The sequence below is a fragment of the Perissodus microlepis genome, chromosome 5 (assembly GCF_051167445.1).
Source record: "Perissodus microlepis isolate ML-2025 ecotype Zambia chromosome 5, ASM5116744v1, whole genome shotgun sequence".
NCBI lineage: Eukaryota > Metazoa > Chordata > Actinopteri > Cichliformes > Cichlidae > Perissodus > Perissodus microlepis.
In genome coordinates this window covers 2,551,001-2,568,649 of record NC_140465.1, presented here as the reverse complement: position 1 = coordinate 2,568,649, position 17,649 = coordinate 2,551,001, and the positions used below count along the sequence as shown (strand labels likewise).

General features: G+C 44.7%; 1 long non-coding RNA gene across 2 annotated transcripts; it reads left to right on the top strand.

Annotated features, from left to right (window-relative positions):
• The first annotated feature begins 4,337 nt into the window (after positions 1-4,337).
• On the top strand, positions 4,338-6,578 carry LOC146386367 (uncharacterized). Of its 2 annotated transcripts, none has more exons than XR_014800211.1 (3): positions 4,338-4,625; positions 5,185-5,911; positions 6,054-6,578. It is a non-coding gene; the product is annotated as an uncharacterized LOC146386367 (long non-coding RNA). The 2 variants fall into 2 exon arrangements; XR_014800210.1 differs by having other exon boundaries at positions 4,339-4,625; positions 5,180-5,911.
• Positions 6,579-17,649: the final 11,071 nt, after the last annotated feature.

Genomic DNA, 17,649 nt, shown 5'->3' with positions numbered 1-17,649 from the left:
GCGTGGGAAGACTCCAGAATCCACTCTGGCTGGAATCCGGTGGATACAGCAGTGTTTACAGGTAAGACCATTTAAACCATAGGTGTCAAATTCTGGCCCGTGGGCCAAATTTGGCCTGCAGCCTAATTACATTTGGCCCGCGAAGCCATACCAAATTACTATTAGAGCTGGCCTACTGGTATTATACAGCTAATATATATATTGTTTAGTATTAAGCTTTGCTTGTTCCATATTCAGTTTTTCAGCGAAACGTGTTTGAGTCCATAAGAAAAGATTCCTTCTTATATCTGGAGGAATAAATATATTTCAATAAATATTAACGTTAGCCCGCAACTTTGTTCCAGTTTTGAATTTTGGCCCACTGTGTATTTGAGTTTGACACCCTTGATTTAAACGGACAGCATTTATAGAATGACTATTAAAAGTCAGCGAGTGTCAATAATGTTAATGTGCTTATGTTAGTAATACACCGAGTGCTAATATAACAGCTTTAAGATGCATTTGTAGATATTATTACGTGTTTTACCGTCTTTATGGTGCTAGCCTAAAGTTACGGTGTAAAAGTTAGCTTATATTGTAGTAAAGCTGTTACTGTTTAAACGATGTTAGGACAGAAATATTAGCTTCTGTCATGACTGATGAAGTTACTAGTTAATAAAGTTTCCAGTAAAGTGATTAATCGCAGCCACAGATTGACAGCAAATATCTCGATTAGCTTCAATGCATCTGTAATAAATATGTGCAAGTTTCAGTGCTTCGTTTAAACTGTATGATACTTATACTGACCCAGGGTCAGTGTAAAATACAATCCTAGCTGTGTGAACAAAGCCTGGCTCCTTTAATCCTGCATGACAAACCTCAGGATGCAGGTTATTATTACTCTTTCCTGCTGGCACACCTGTCACACCTGAGAGTCAGCTAGAAACGTACAGTGACGTGGACATCATGCAAAGACTGCCAGACTCTGTAATACTGTAAATGATCAGTGACTCAGGTTAACCCTTTAAGACCTACCATAGAACCAAGTCCGCCAGAGCTTATATTATATTTTTACATGTTGTAGTGCCATTTTTGGGAGCATTTCAAGTTGCTATACATCAATACAACCATTATAGCCCAAATTGTAATAATATGTATGCATTAAGTGCACAGTAATTACATAAATTGCAAAAAAGTGCAATAAACTACAAAAAACATATATTTCTAGTTAGAGAAATTTAAGAGGCTTATCCCTCAAAACTGTAAATACAAAAAAGTTGCACAAAATAGTTCCCCACCACAGGAAATTTATTTTCAGTGTCTTCATAGTTTTATTTTTTAAACACACCAATTTTTATATACAGCAGGAAAAATGAAAATAAATATTATAATGCAAATTTGCAAAAAAACAGCATGTGCATCAAAATAAACTATTTCCAGCAGTGCAATTAGACTTCTAAGCATCCCAGAAACGACACAGAAAGTCATAAAGTCAAACATAACCTTTAAAAACGCCAGTATATGCTTGTATAGGCCCTGAAGGTAAAAAACTACATTTCCACGAAAATGACGTCACTTCCGGTTTCGGGCAGGTAATGGCGGACATGCGATAGTTTGCGCTGACGTCTATTCCAACGTAGGAAGTGTTACAAACAGCTGATCAGATCGGCAAAGTGTGTTTCTAGAATACAGGGAGTGCAGAATTATTAGGCAAGTTGTATTTTTGAGGAATAATTTTATTATTGAACAACAACCATGTTCTCAATGAACCCAAAAAACTCATTAATATCAAAGCTGAATGTTTTTGGAAGTAGTTTTTAGTTTGTTTTTAGTTTTAGCTATTTTAGGGGGATATCTGTGTGTGCAGGTGACTATTACTGTGCATAATTATTAGGCAACTTAACAAAAAACAAATATATACCCATTTCAATTATTTATTTTTACCAGTGAAACCAATATAACATCTCCACATTCACAAATATACATTTCTGACATTCAAAAACAAAACAAAAACAAATCAGCGACCAATATAGCCACCTTTCTTTGCAAGGACACTCAAAAGCCTGCCATCCATGGATTCTGTCAGTGTTTTGATCTGTTCACCATCAACATTGCGTGCAGCAGCAACCACAGCCTCCCAGACACTGTTCAGAGAGGTGTACTGTTTTCCCTCCTTGTAAATCTCACATTTGATGATGGACCACAGGTTCTCAATGGGGTTCAGATCAGGTGAACAAGGAGGCCATGTCATTAGTTTTTCTTCTTTTATACCCTTTCTTGCCAGCCAAGCTGTGGAGTACTTGGACGCGTGTGATGGAGCATTGTCCTGCATGAAAATCATGTTTTTCTTGAAGGATGCAGACTTCTTCCTGTACCACTGCTTGAAAGAAGGTGTCTTCCAGAAACTGGCAGTAGGACTGGGAGTTGAGCTTGACTCCATCCTCAACCCGAAAAGGCCCCACAAGCTCATCTTTGATGATACCAGCCCAAACCAGTACTCCACCTCCACCTTGCTGGCGTCTGAGTCGGACTTGAGCTCTCTGCCCTTTACCAATCCAGCCACGGGCCCATCCATCTGGCCCATCAAGACTCACTCTCATTTCATCAGTCCATAAAACCTTAGAAAAATCAGTCTTGAGATATTTCTTGGCCCAGTCTTGACGTTTCAGCTTGTGTGTCTTGTTCAGTGGTGGTCGTCTTTCAGCCTTTCTTACCTTGGCCATGTCTCTGAGTATTGCACACCTTGTGCTTTTGGGCACTCCAGTGATGTTGCAGCTCTGAAATATGGCCAAACTGGTGGCAAGTGGCATCTTGGCAGCTGCACGCTTGACTTTTCTCAGTTCATGGGCAGTTATTTTGCGCCTTGGTTTTTCCACACGCTTCTTGCGACCCTGTTGACTATTTTGAATGAAACGCTTGATTGTTCGATGATCACGCTTCAGAAGCTTTGCAATTTTGAGACTGCTGCATCCCTCTGCAAGATATCTCACTATTTTTGACTTTTCTGAGCCTGTCAAGTCCTTCTTTTGACCCATTTTGCCAAAGGAAAGGAAGTTGCCTAATAATTATGCACACCTGATATAGGGTGTTGATGTCATTAGACCACACCCCTTCTCATTACAGAGATGCACATCACCTAATATGCTTAATTGGTAGTAGGTAGTGATGGGCAGATGAAGCTTCATGAAGCACTGAAGCTTTTCATCCAATTGGTTCATCCCAGTACAAAGCTTCTTGAAGCTTCATTTGCTCTAGTAGGACATCTACTGGACGTAAAAATATTAGTTGGCCTGAATTTGAAGAGTGTGGCCTTTTGCACACAGCCTCTAAATGTCAACAACAAAAGGAGTGTGTAAAACATCTATATTGTAGTGATGCAGTATACTGTGTATATTTATACTGGCAGTATGGAAAATGATTATTTGGAAATGCTTAAAATGGAAATGATCATTTACTGTGAGGTGAGGTGTGGTTGGGGTGTGGACAGTGGTTGTGCTTTTGTAACGTTGAGGTATGGACAGCTACACACTGAGGCTTTGAGCCTCAGTCCTGCCTGTTCACATTTTATTCTGTAAAAACTAAATTTTCACTGCTTTTATGACCTTTTTAGTGGGGAGAACATAGCTACGATTTAATGATCTAACAAATCTTTTAAATCCTTTGTCCTCCACAATGCTAAATGGCTGGGAGTCCTCAATCACCATGCTAACCAGGTCTTCATCTATTGAGATTGTTCTCCTGAGGAAAGACAATAAAGACAAAGCACAAACATAAATATCACACGTAACTTATAACAGTTGTATAATATTGTTATATCATTTAGTTACATTACTGCATGCTATATTATCATGGCATTTGATGGCTCACCTGGTCTTGCTCCACAATCGGTGTTCCCCTTATTCTCATGCAAAGCTCTGTAGTGCCTAAGCATGGATGAGGTGTTGTTGTTATATCCCAGCTCCCTGGCACATAGCAAACACTTCACCTTGTACAAAAGTAAAGCAGCTTAACATAAATTGTATTGCACCACCAGTATTATGAAAATACATCTTCTGTAGAAATTTACATACCTTGTTGGGAGGAATAAGATCAAAATGTTCCCACACAGGGGAGGACATCCTCCTCTTCTTAGCTGGCTCCATTCTCTCCTGACTTTCTCTCCTCACTCTCATAAACCTCCAAACTGTCTCCAAACTCTCACTAACCGCAACTCTCCATCAAACACCAACATTTTGTATGAAGTCTGAGGGGTTTATATCGCTGTCATAGCTCGCGGCAAAGTTCGAACCACTTCATGAACCAGTCACGTGGTACAGCCGGGCAGCAAGGCTTCGGACGTCATCATTTTCAGCTCCTCCCATAAATGAAGCAAGCCGCGCATCGCGGAAACGCCCCCTCAATTACTCGACACAAGCTTCGAAGCCTCGATACAGAACGTCACATCACTAGTAGTAGGCTTTCGAGCCTATACAGCTTGGAGTAAGACAACATGCATGCAGAGGATGATGTGGACAAAATACTCATTTGCCTAATAATTCTGCACTCCCTGTATTATGTTTTTGTTGCTGCAAATGCTTTTTATGCAATTTTTGCAAAGCTATATGTGGAAGAAAACCGTGACCTAGGACAAGCTGATGGCATAAGATGTAAGTACAACTTCTCTGGTTTCATATCCAAAAAAAATTATTGCGCTAGCTTATGTGGTTGCAGTGCTACCGGGATTTAAAAATAGTTACGCAAAACGGAGCGTGCCCATTCCGACCGGCTTTAAAGGGTTAACACTAAACTTTAAACAGTACCTCTGTGTCTCTGTGTGTGCTGAACGTCTGAAATGAGATTGAGTCAGGCTGCATCAGCTGAAGCTGTTATTTGTATATATCAGTATTTTTTTAATTCAGGTGTGGGGAAAATATGTAAGACTGCAGTGAAGTGATATACCAGATTAATCCCTGGCCAAAGGTATCGTACTTAAAATCAGACTACTGAACCAGCCACATCAGCCCTTTGTGAGGTCTGTTTAAAGACCTCACAATACCATATTGTATTCATACAGAATCAGTATGGTATCTTTGTCTGTCTGTTCACTGATTGCTGAAACTAAGAGGTACTTTGATCTGTTTAGATCTAAAGTATCCAAAGTTGAGCTCTGATGTTTCTTCACCCTTGTGTGTGTGATATGTGATTTCCTACATGCTGGCAGAGCAGAGCAGCAGTTTGTGCTCACAGATGGTGATGGTGTCGAGAGACGGTGGTGTTTCCTCAGAAGAACTAGCAGAGTCACAAAGGACACCAGTCCATCTCACCACCTTGACTTGCTGACTGATGTTCGTCTGCACTGCATAGAGGAAATCAACTGACCGAGGTTTGTCCAGTGCAGTGTTATGAAATGTATATTTGTTTTATGCTTACAGATGTGTTTTTCTTGACAGAGGCTCTGCAGAGGTTAGACAAAGCAGAGAAAATATGTGCTTTACATTTTACTGTGATTTATTGGGATAGTTGTTGCCTGATGTTCAGCAGGAATGGAGAAATGGAATCAAAGGGAGATGTTTTTGATGTTTTTGTAATGATGTAAGTAAATCTTCAATATTACTTATTTGCTTGGTTACATTAGGAGTGTTTCTGAGTGAGGGGGAGAGGAGTCGTCATCATCCAGGTAAAGTGACGTGGATCAGTGGATACACTTGTCTCCCCTTTAAAGGAGATACTCTTAGAGAGAGACGATCCGAGTCATGTGCTTTCAAATACACAAACATTTTTAAAGGACAAAAACGAACATCCAACTTTGACTGTAACACAAAATAAATCTTTGCATGTGTGTTTTCAAACTCTCAGATGGGCAGGATATCAGTCTTGGACTGTCTAACCTGCAGCACTGAATGATCACCACACATGAGCATGTTCCTGCAACATTCAGCAGCTTCTGCTTTTGGTAAGTAGAGTTACCTAACTACAGTAACTCTAAACACATGCCATGCATTTCTAACGGCCTGGTTACTTCCTGTCAGTTATTTTAGAAACCATGTGGTCACCTGACCTAACACTGTTTCTTCTTCTTCCCCTTAATGTTGAAGTGTCAAATGTCAAACAGCTGGAGAGGAAACTACACCAGTGTACTGGGATGTTTCACCAAGTTCCTTCATGGTGACATCACCAGAGACAGCCCCGCCCACCTACGGACCTCGCCATTGATCATGATGATTATAATGATGACAGCGAGCGGAACTAAGACTGTAAAAATCCACGACCAGAATGTTTAGATGCTTTCTAATTATTAATGAATACTGAGAGCCTCTTTCTGTGTTTTGTCTGTTTTTTCTTTACCTCATCTGTTACTAACAAAGTTCACCAAACTCACACAGTTTACATTCTGTATGTTTCCATCTTTACCATCTTTGTTTTTCTCTTTTGTAATTGATGATAATTCAGTGAATATACTGCGCTGCTTCCTTTTATTGTGTAACAGATTGCTTAAAGTTTTTCAGTGTCCAGTTATTTTTTACTGCTGTTTGAATTCTCTGTATGTTTGACCCTGTAGACCGTTTGATGGATTGCTTTTCTTCCTGTTTTTGACTAAAGATTTGGATTTCTGACTTTAACACAGCCTCTGCGTGTCCTCCCTTTGTGTCCTCTTCCTCTGTGAATGTGTTGCATGTGTCACAGATTCATTTTATTAATAGCTTTCCCACAGTGAGTTGCATCAGCCTCACAGCACATTTCAGAAGGATTCAGATTAATACAGTGATCTTATAGTCAGAATTATCCTGACAGAGTGCCACTGTAAATTATCTTTCATCAGGTAAATTTTAAAGTTCAGTATTTCAAAGCAGGCGTTATGAAAAATCATACTTCATTAGGACTGTAACAATATGTACTTACAAAGTCAAAGTTTTTTTTTAATTATACTAGAATATTGGAAGACAATCAACTTTTAGTGTTTTCTGCATATTAATTATACTGAAATAGAGATGGTGACCCTAACTGTACAGAAGCACTAAACAACTGACAATCTAACAGACATCATTGGCCCGAGCCGTCATGCACAGTGAGTCTGATCCTATGCTGTGAGAGTCTGACAAGCATGTTTCTGGTCAGTTTGGAAGACCTTTTTTTCAATATTCCTTCTCTTTTACAACATTAACTGTGATCAAAGCTACTTATTTTCACAGCATGTAGTAATAGTGAAAGTCCAGGGCATTGTGGTAAATGGTAATGGCCTGTATTTGTATAGCGCTTTACTAGTCCCTAAGGACCCCAAAGCACTTTACACAACCAGTCATCCACCCATTCACACACACACTGGTGATGGCAAGCTACATTGTAGCCACAGCCACCCTGGGGCGCACTGACAGAGGCGAGGCTGCCGGACACTGGCGCCACCGGGCCCTCTGACCACCACCAGTAGGGAACGGGTGAAGTGTCTCGCCCAAGGACACAACGACCGAGACTGTCCAAGCCGGGGCTCGGACCGGCAACCTTCCGATTACAAGGCAAACTCCCAACTGTTGAGCCACGATTGTGGTCTGTTGAGTTAGGGTTAGGGTTAGCAATTCAGACATATGTAATCAATATTACTCTTGCTGGATATCAAACGCCTAGGAATTTGTATTATAATTCATGATATATTCATATTCAGTATCATTAATTCAATTCAATTCAATTCAATTCAATTCAATTTTATTTATATAGCGCCAAATCACAACAAAAGTCGCCTCAAGGCGCTTCATAGATACAGAGAAAAACCCAACAATCATATGACCCCCTATGAGCAAGCACTTTGGCGACAGTGGGAAGGAAAAACTCCCTTTTAACAGGAAGAAACCTCCTGCAGAACCAGGCTCAGGGAGGGGCGGCCATCTGCTGCGACCGGTTGGGGTGAGAGAAGGAAGACAGGATAAAAGACATGCTGTGGAAGAGAGACAGAGGTTAATAACAGATATGATTCAATGCAGAGAGGTCTATTAATACATAGTGAGTGAGAAAGGTGACTGGAAAGGAAAAACTCAATGCATCTTGGGAATCCCCCGGCAGCCTACGTCTATTGCAGCATAACTAAGGGAGGATTCAGGGTCACCTGGTCCAGCCCTAACTATATGCTTTAGCAAAAAGGAAAGTTTTAAGCCTAATCTTAAAAGTAGAGATAGTTTCTGTCTCCCGAATCCAAACTGGAAGCTGGTTCCACAGAAGAGGGGCCTGAAAACTGAAGGCTCTGCCTCCCATTCTACTTTTAAATACTCTAGGAACAACAAGTAGGCCTGCAGAGCGAGAGCGAAGTGCTCTAATAGGGTGATATGGTACTACAAGGTCATTAAGATAAGATGGGGCCTGATTATTTAAGACCTTGTATGTGAGGAGCAGGATTTTGAATTCAATTCTGGATTTAACAGGAAGCCAATGAAGGGAAGCCAAAACAGGAGAAATCTGCTCTCTCTTTCTAGTCCCTGTCAGTACTCTTGCTGCAGCATTTTGGATTAGCTGAAGGCTTTTCAGTGAGTTTTTTGGACATCCTGATAATAATGAATTACAGTAGTCCAGCCTGGAAGTAATAAATGCATGAACTAGTTTTTCAGCATCACTCTGAGACAGGATATTTCTAATTTTAGAGATGTTAATTAATTTTATATTATAACCACGTATCCACCCAGGCTCATGGTGGGGCAGGGCTCTGTCCTGGGATGCTTGAGTGAAAGGTAATGTACACCCTGGCCAGGTATCCAGTCTGTCACAGTTGTTTTCAATATTTGGTTAAAAAATATGAGTGAAAACAAAAATCCAACTAGGATTCTTGCATATGATGAATGAAGTCTGACTTTGACTGTATTGTCCAGCTGATCCATCAAACCCCCAGCAGGTGAACCTCATCATGACATAACACGGCAACAATGTAAAAAATTAAACAGCAACAGTCTAAATGTAAAGTGCATTCTAAACTCTTCTTCAACAAATTGTATGGATGTGCAGTGAGTCATTCAGGACTGTAAAAAATGAACTACAGAACCCAGAGTCTTCATTATTAAATCTCTGGTTGCTTCATTTTTCTATCCTATATCAGATATTTTAAAGGTTTTAGTAAAGTTGCATTCTCATGGTGAGGCAAAGTGCTTTGTGTGTGTGTGTGTGTGTGTGTGTGTGCGTGCGTGCGTGTCATGAACGGCTATAAAATTCCTTTAATTACAGAGCAAAGCGGGGTTTGAGTTCGAGTTACGGCAGACTGTCTCTACTTCTAAATGGTGTAACCATGGAGACAGTCGGTCATGTGAGCTAGTGGTGCACGTTTACTACAGTGAATAAGGTGATTGCGTGCACACAGTGCAATGCATGTCACAAAGTCTGTGTTCTGCCTGCGTGTCACAAAGTCTTTTTCCCGCGCGCGTGTCACAAAGTCTTTGTTCTGCCTGCGTGTCACAAAGTCTTTGTTCTGCCTGCGTGTCACAAAGTCTTTTTCCCGCACGCGTGTCACAAAGTCTTTGTTCTGCCTGCGTGTCACAAAGTCTTTGTTCTGCCTGCGTGTCACAAAGTCTTTGTTCTGCCTGCGTGTCACAAAGTCTTTTTCCCGCACGCGTGTCACAAAGTCTTTGTTCTGCCTGCGTGTCACAAAGTCTTTGTTCTGCCTGCGTGTCACAAAGTCTTTTTCCCGCACGCGTGTCACAAAGTCTTTGTTCTGCCTGCGTGTCACAAAGTCTTTTTCCCACGCGCGTGTCACAAAGTCTTTGTTCTGCCTGCGTGTCACAAAGTCTTTTTCCCGCACGCGTGTCACAAAGTCTTTTTCCCGCACGCGTGTCACAAAGTCTTTGTTCTGCCTGTGTGTCACAAAGTGTTTTTCCCGCGCGCGTGTCACAAAGTCTTTTTCCCGCGTGTGTGTCACAAACTCTTTGTTCTGCCTGTGTGTCACAAAGTCTTTGTTCTGCCTGTGTGTCACAAAGTCTTTGTTCTGCCTGCGTGTCACAAAGTCTTTTTCCCGCGCGCGTGTCACAAAGTCTTTTTCCCGCGTGTGTGTCACAAACTCTTTGTTCTGCCTGTGTGTCACAAAGTCTTTGTTCTGCTTGCGTGTCACAAAGTCTTTGTTCTGCTTGTGTGTCACAAAGTGTTTTTCCCGCGCGCGTGTCACAAAGTCTTTTTCCCGCGCGCGTGTCACAAAGTCTTTGTTCTGCCTGTGTGTCACAAAGTCTTTGTTCTGCCTGCGTGTCACAAAGTCTTTTTCCCGCGCGCGTGTCACAATGTCTTTGTTCTGCCTGCGTGTCACAAAGTCTGGGTTCTGCCTGCGTGTCACAAAGTCTTTTTCTCGCACGCGTGTCACAATGTCTTTGTTCTGCCTGTGTGTCACAAAGTCTTTGTTCTGCCTGCGTGTCACAAAGTCTTTTTCTCGCACGCGTGTCACAAAGTCTTTGTTCTGCCTGTGTGTCACAAAGTCTTTGTTCTGCCTGCGTGTCACAAAGTCTTTTTCTCGCACGCGTGTCACAATGTCTTTGTTCTGCCTGCGTGTCACAAAGTCTGGGTTCTGCCTGCGTGTCACAAAGTCTTTTTCCGGCGCGCGTGTCACAAAGTCTTTTTCCCGCGTGTGTGTCACAAAGTCTTTGTTCTGCCTGCGTGTCACAAAGACTTTGTTCTGCCTGCGTGTCACAAAGTCTTTTTCCCGCGTGCGTGTCACAAAGTCTTTCTTCTGCCTGCGTGTCACAAAGTCTTTGTTCTGCCTGCGTGTCACAAAGTCTTTTTCTCGTGCGCGTGTCACAAAGTCTTTTTCCCGCGCGCGTGTCACAAAGTCTTTGTTCTGCCTGCGTGTCACAAAGTCTTTGTTCTGCCTGCGTGTCACAAAGGCTTTTTCCCGCGCGCGTGTCACAAAGTCTTTGTTCTGCCTGCGTGTCACAAAGTCTTTTTCCCGCGCGCGTGTCACAAAGTCTTTGTTCTGCCTGCGTGTCACAAAGTCTTTTTCCCGCGCGCGTGTCACAAAGTCTTTGTTCTGCCTGCGTGTCACAAAGTCTTTTTCTCGTGCGCGTGTCACAAAGTCTTTTTCCCGCGCGCGTGTCACAAAGTCTTTGTTCTGCCTGCGTGTCACAAAGTCTTTGTTCTGCCTGCGTGTCACAAAGTCTTTTTCTCGTGCGCGTGTCACAAAGTCTTTTTCCCACGCGCGTGTCACAAAGTCTTTGTTCTGCCTGCGTGTCACAAAGTCTTTGTTCTGCCTGCGTGTCACAAAGGCTTTTTCCCGCACGCATGTCACAAAGTCTTTGTTCTGCCTGCGTGTCACAAAGTCTTTGTTCTGCCTGCGTGTCACAAAGTCTTTGTTCTGCCTGCGTGTCACAAAGTCTTTGTTCTGCCTGCGTGTCACAAAGTCTTTTTCCCGCACGCGTGTCACAAAGTCTTTTTCCCGCACGCGTGTCACAAAGTCTTTGTTCTGCCTGCGTGTCACAAAGTCTTTTTCCCGCACGCGTGTCACAAAGTCTTTTTCCCGCGCGCGTGTCACAAAGTCTTTGTTCTGCCTGTGTGTCACAAAGTCTTTGTTCTGCCTGCGTGTCACAAAGTCTTTTTCCCGCACGCGTGTCACAAAGTCTTTTTCTCGCACGCGTGTCACAATGTCTTTGTTCTGCCTGCGTGTCACAAAGTCTGGGTTCTGCCTGCGTGTCACAAAGTCTTTTTCTCGCACGCGTGTCACAAAGTCTTTGTTCTGCCTGTGTGTCACAAAGTCTTTGTTCTGCCTGCGTGTCACAAAGTCTTTTTCCGGCGCGCGTGTCACAAAGTCTTTGTTCTGCCTGCGTGTGACAAAGTCTTTTTCCCGCGTGCGTGTCACAAAGTCTTTGTTCTGCCTGCGTGTCACAAAGTCTTTGTTCTGCCTGCGTGTCACAAAGTCTTTTTCTCGTGCGCGTGTCACAAAGTCTTTTTCCCGCGCGCGTGTCACAAAGTCTTTGTTCTGCCTGCGTGTCACAAAGTCTTTTTCTCGTGCGCGTGTCACAAAGTCTTTTTCCCGCGCGCGTGTCACAAAATCTTTGTTCTGCCTGCGTGTCACAAAGTCTTTGTTCTGCCTGCGTGTCACAAAGGCTTTTTCCCGCGCGCATGTCACAAAGTCTTTGTTCTGCCTGCGTGTCACAAAGTCTTTGTTCTGCCTGCGTGTCACAAAGTCTTTTTCCCACGCGCGTGTCACAAAGTCTTTGTTCTGCCTGCGTGTCACAAAGTCTTTGTTCTGCCTGCGTGTCACAAAGTCTTTGTTCTGCCTGCGTGTCACAAAGTCTTTATTCTGCCTGCGTGTCACAATTTTTTTTCCCACGCGCGTGTCACAAAGTCTTTGTTCTGCCTGCGTGTCACAAAGTCTTTATTCTGCCTGCGTGTCACAATTTTTTTTCCCACGCGCGTGTCACAAAGTCTTTGTTCTGCCTGCGTGTGACAAAGTCTTTATTCTGCCTGCGTGTCACAAAGTCTTTTTCTCGTGCGCGTGTCACAAAGTCTTTTTCCCGCGCGCGTGTCACAAAGTCTTTGTTCTGCCTGCGTGTCACAAAGTCTTTGTTCTGCCTGCGTGTCACAAAGGCTTTTTCCCGCGTGTGTGTCACAAACTCTTTGTTCTGCCTGTGTGTCACTTAGTCTTTGTTCTGCCTGTGTGTCACAAAGTCTTTGTTCTGCCTGCGTGTCACAAAGTCTTTTTCCCGCGCGCGTGTCACAAAGTCTTTGTTCTGCCTGTGTGTCACAAAGTCTTTGTTCTGCCTGCGTGTCACAAAGTCTTTTTCCCGCGCGCGTGTCACAATGTCTTTGTTCTGCCTGCGTGTCACAAAGTCTGGGTTCTGCCTGCGTGTCACAAAGTCTTTTTCTCGCACGCGTGTCACAATGTCTTTGTTCTGCCTGTGTGTCACAAAGTCTTTGTTCTGCCTGCGTGTCACAAAGTCTTTTTCTCGCACGCGTGTCACAATGTCTTTGTTCTGCCTGTGTGTCACAATGTCTTTGTTCTGCCTGCGTGTCACAAAGTCTGGGTTCTGCCTGCGTGACACAAAGTCTTTTTCTCGCACGCGTGTCACAAAGTCTTTGTTCTGCCTGTGTGTCACAAAGTCTTTGTTCTGCCTGCGTGTCACAAAGTCTTTTTCCGGCGCGCGTGTCACAAAGTCTTTTTCCCGCGCGCTTGTCACAAAGTCTTTGTTCTGCCTGCGTGTCACAAAGTCTTTGTTCTGCCTGCGTGTCACAAAGTCTTTTTCTCGTGCACGTGTCACAAAGTCTTTTTCCCGCGCGCGTGTCACAAAGTCTTTGTTCTGCCTGCGTGTCACAAAGTCTTTTTCTCGTGTGCGTGTCACAAAGTCTTTTTCCCGCACGCGTGTCACAAAGTCTTTGTTCTGCCTGCGTGTCACAAAGTCTTTGTTCTGCCTGCGTGTCACAAAGGCTTTTTCCCGCGCGCGTGTCACAAAGTCTTTGTTCTGCCTGCGTGTCACAAAGTCTTTGTTCTGCCTGCGTGTCACAAAGTCTTTTTCTCGTGCGCGTGTCACAAAGTCTTTTTCCCGCGCGCGTGTCACAAAGTCTTTGTTCTGCCTGCGTGTCACAAAGTCTTTGTTCTGCCTGCGTGTCACAAAGTCTTTTTCTCGTGCGCGTGTCACAAAGTCTTTTTCCCACGCGCGTGTCACAAAGTCTTTGTTCTGCCTGCGTGTCACAAAGTCTTTGTTCTGCCTGCGTGTCACAAAGGCTTTTTCCCGCGCGCATGTCACAAAGTCTTTGTTCTGCCTACGTGTCACAAAGTCTTTGTTCTGCCTGCGTGTCACAAAGTCTTTTTCCCGCGCGCGTGTCACAAAGTCTTTGTTCTGCCTGTGTGTCACAAAGTCTTTGTTCTGCCTGCGTGTCACAAAGTCTTTTTCCCGCGCGCGTGTCACAATGTCTTTGTTCTGCCTGCGTGTCACAAAGTCTTTTTCTCGCACGCGTGTCACAATGTCTTTGTTCTGCCTGTGTGTCACAAAGTCTTTGTTCTGCCTGCGTGTCACAAAGTCTTTTTCCGGCGCGCGTGTCACAAAGTCTGGGTTCTGCCTGCGTGTCACAAAGTCTTTTTCCGGCGCGCGTGTCACAAAGTCTGGGTTCTGCCTGCGTGTCACAAAGTCTTTTTCCGGCGCGCGTGTCACAAAGTCTGGGTTCTGCCTGCGTGTCACAAAGTCTTTTTCTCGCACGCGTGTCACAAAGTCTTTGTTCTGCCTGTGTGTCACAAAGTCTTTGTTCTGCCTGCGTGTCACAAAGTCTTTTTCCGGCGCGCGTGTCACAAAGTCTTTTTCCCGCGTGTGTGTCACAAAGTCTTTGTTCTGCCTGCGTGTCACAAAGTCTTTTTCCCGCGTGCGTGTCACAAAGTCTTTGTTCTGCCTGCGTGTCACAAAGTCTTTGTTCTGCCTGCGTGTCACAAAGTCTTTTTCCCGCGCGCGTGTCACAAAGTCTTTGTTCTGCCTGCGTGTCACAAAGTCTTTTTCTCGTGCGCGTGTCACAAAGTCTTTTTCCCGCGCTCGTGTCACAAAGTCTTTGTTCTGCCTGCGTGTCACAAAGTCTTTTTCCCGCGCGCGTGTCACAAAGTCTTTGTTCTGCCTGCGTGTCACAAAGTCTTTTTCTCGTGCGCGTGTCACAAAGTCTTTTTCCCACGCTCGTGTCACAAAGTCTTTGTTCTGCCTGCGTGTCACAAAGTCTTTGTTCTGCCTGCGTGTCACAAAGTCTTTGTTCTGCCTGCGTGTCACAAAGGCTTTTTCCCGCGCGCATGTCACAAAGTCTTTGTTCTGCCTGCGTGTCACAAAGTCTTTGTTCTGCCTGCGTGTCACAAAGTCTTTTTCCCGCGCGCGTGTCACAAAGTCTTTGTTCTGCCTGCGTGTCACAAAGTCTTTGTTCTGCCTGCGTGTCACAAAGTCTTTGTTCTGCCTGCGTGTCACAATTTTTTTTCCCACGCGCGTGTCACAAAGTCTTTGTTCTGCCTGCGTGTCACAAAGTCTTTATTCTGCCTGCGTGTCACAATTTTTTTTCCCACGCGCGTGTCACAAAGTCTTTGTTCTGCCTGCGTGTCACAAAGTCTTTGTTCTGCCTGCGTGTCACAAAGTCTTTTTCTCGTGCGCGTGTCACAAAGTCTTTTTCCCGCGCGCGTGTCACAAAGTCTTTGTTCTGCCTGCGTGTCACAAAGGCTTTTTCCCGCGCGTGTGTCACAAAGTCTTTGTTCTGCCTGCGTGTCACAAAGTCTTTGTTCTGCCTGCGTGTCACAAAGTCTTTGTTCTGCCTGCGTGTCACAAAGGCTTTTTCCCGCGCGCATGTCACAAAGTCTTTGTTCTGCCTGCGTGTCACAAAGTCTTTGTTCTGCCTGCGTGTCACAAAGTCTTTGTTCTGCCTGCGTGTCACAATTTTTTTTCCCACGCGCGTGTCACAAAGTCTTTGTTCTGCCTGCGTGTCACAAAGTCTTTATTCTGCCTGCGTGTCACAATTTTTTTTCCCACGCGCGTGTCACAAAGTCTTTGTTCTGCCTGCGTGTCACAAAGTCTTTGTTCTGCCTGCGTGTCACAAAGTCTTTTTCTCGTGCGCGTGTCACAAAGTCTTTGTTCTGCCTGCGTGTCACAAAGTCTTTGTTCTGCCTGCGTGTCACAAAGTCTTTTTCTCGTGCGCGTGTCACAAAGTCTTTTTCCCGCGCGCGTGTCACAAAGTCTTTGTTCTGCCTGCGTGTCACAAAGGCTTTTTCCCGCGCGCGTGTCACAAAGTCTTTGTTCTGCCTGCGTGTCACAAAGTCTTTGTTCTGCCTGCGTGTCACAAAGTCTTTGTTCTGCCTGCGTGTCACAAAGGCTTTTTCCCGCGCGCATGTCACAAAGTCTTTGTTCTGCCTGCGTGTCACAAAGTCTTTGTTCTGCCTGCGTGTCACAAAGTCTTTGTTCTGCCTGCGTGTCACAATTTTTTTTCCCACGCGCGTGTCACAAAGTCTTTGTTCTGCCTGCGTGTCACAAAGTCTTTATTCTGCCTGCGTGTCACAATTTTTTTTCCCACGCGCGTGTCACAAAGTCTTTGTTCTGCCTGCGTGTCACAAAGTCTTTGTTCTGCCTGCGTGTCACAAAGTCTTTTTCTCGTGCGCGTGTCACAAAGTCTTTGTTCTGCCTGCGTGTCACAAAGTCTTTGTTCTGCCTGCGTGTCACAATTTTTTTTCCCACGCGCGTGTCACAAAGTCTTTGTTCTGCCTGCGTGTCACAAAGTCTTTATTCTGCCTGCGTGTCACAATTTTTTTTCCCACGCGCGTGTCACAAAGTCTTTGTTCTGCCTGCGTGTCACAAAGTCTTTGTTCTGCCTGCGTGTCACAAAGTCTTTTTCCCGCGCGCGTGTCACAAAGTCTTTGTTCTGCCTGCGTGTCACAAAGGCTTTTTCCCGCGCGCATGTCACAAAGTCTTTGTTCTGCCTGCGTGTCACAAAGTCTTTGTTCTGCCTGCGTGTCACAAAGTCTTTTTCCCGCGCGCGTGTCACAAAGTCTTTGTTCTGCCTGCGTGTCACAAAGGCTTTTTCCCGCGCGCGTGTCACAAAGTCTTTGTTCTGCCTGCGTGTCACAAAGTCTTTGTTCTGCCTGCGTGTCACAAAGTCTTTTTCTCGTGCGCGTGTCACAAAGTCTTTTTCCCGCGCGCGTGTCACAAAGTCTTTGTTCTGCCTGCGTGTCACAAAGTCTTTTTCTCGTGCGCGTGTCACAAAGTCTTTTTCCCACGCGCGTGTCACAAAGTCTTTGTTCTGCCTGCGTGTCACAAAGTCTTTGTTCTGCCTGCGTGTCACAAAGGCTTTTTCCCGCGCGCGTGTCACAAAGTCTTTGTTCTGCCTGTGTGTCACAAAGTCTCTGTTCTGCCTGCGTGTCACAAAGTCTTTGTTCTGCCTGCGTGTCACAAAGTCTTTTTCCGGCGCGCTTGTCACAAAGTCTTTTTCCCGCGTGTGTGTCACAAAGTCTTTGTTCTGCCTGCGTGTCACAAAGTCTCTGTTCTGCCTGCGTGTCACAAAGTCTTTGTTCTGCCTGCGTGTCACAAAGTCTTTTTCTCGTGCGCGTGTCACAAAGTCTTTTTCCCGCGCGTGTGTCACAAAGTCTTTGTTCTGCCTGCGTGTCACAAAGTCTTTGTTCTGCCTGCGTGTCACAAAGTCTTTTTCCCACGCGCGTGTCACAAAGTCTTTGTTCTGCCTGCGTGTCACAAAGTCTTTGTTCTGCCTGCGTGTCACAAAGTCTGGGTTCTGCCTGTGTGTCACAAAGTCTTTTTCTCGCACGCGTGTCACAATGTCTTTGTTCTGCCTGTGTGTCACAAAGTCTTTGTTCTGCCTGCGTGTCACAAAGTCTTTTTCTCGCACGCGTGTCACAAAGTCTTTGTTCTGCCTGTGTGTCACAAAGTCTTTGTTCTGCCTGCGTGTCACAAAGTCTTTTTCTCGCACGCGTGTCACAATGTCTTTGTTCTGCCTGCGTGTCACAAAGTCTGGGTTCTGCCTGCGTGTCACAAAGTCTTTTTCCGGCGCGCGTGTCACAAAGTCTTTTTCCCGCGTGTGTGTCACAAAGTCTTTGTTCTGCCTGCGTGTCACAAAGACTTTGTTCTGCCTGCGTGTCACAAAGTCTTTTTCCCGCGTGCGTGTCACAAAGTCTTTCTTCTGCCTGCGTGTCACAAAGTCTTTGTTCTGCCTGCGTGTCACAAAGTCTTTTTCTCGTGCGCGTGTCACAAAGTCTTTTTCCCGCGCGCGTGTCACAAAGTCTTTGTT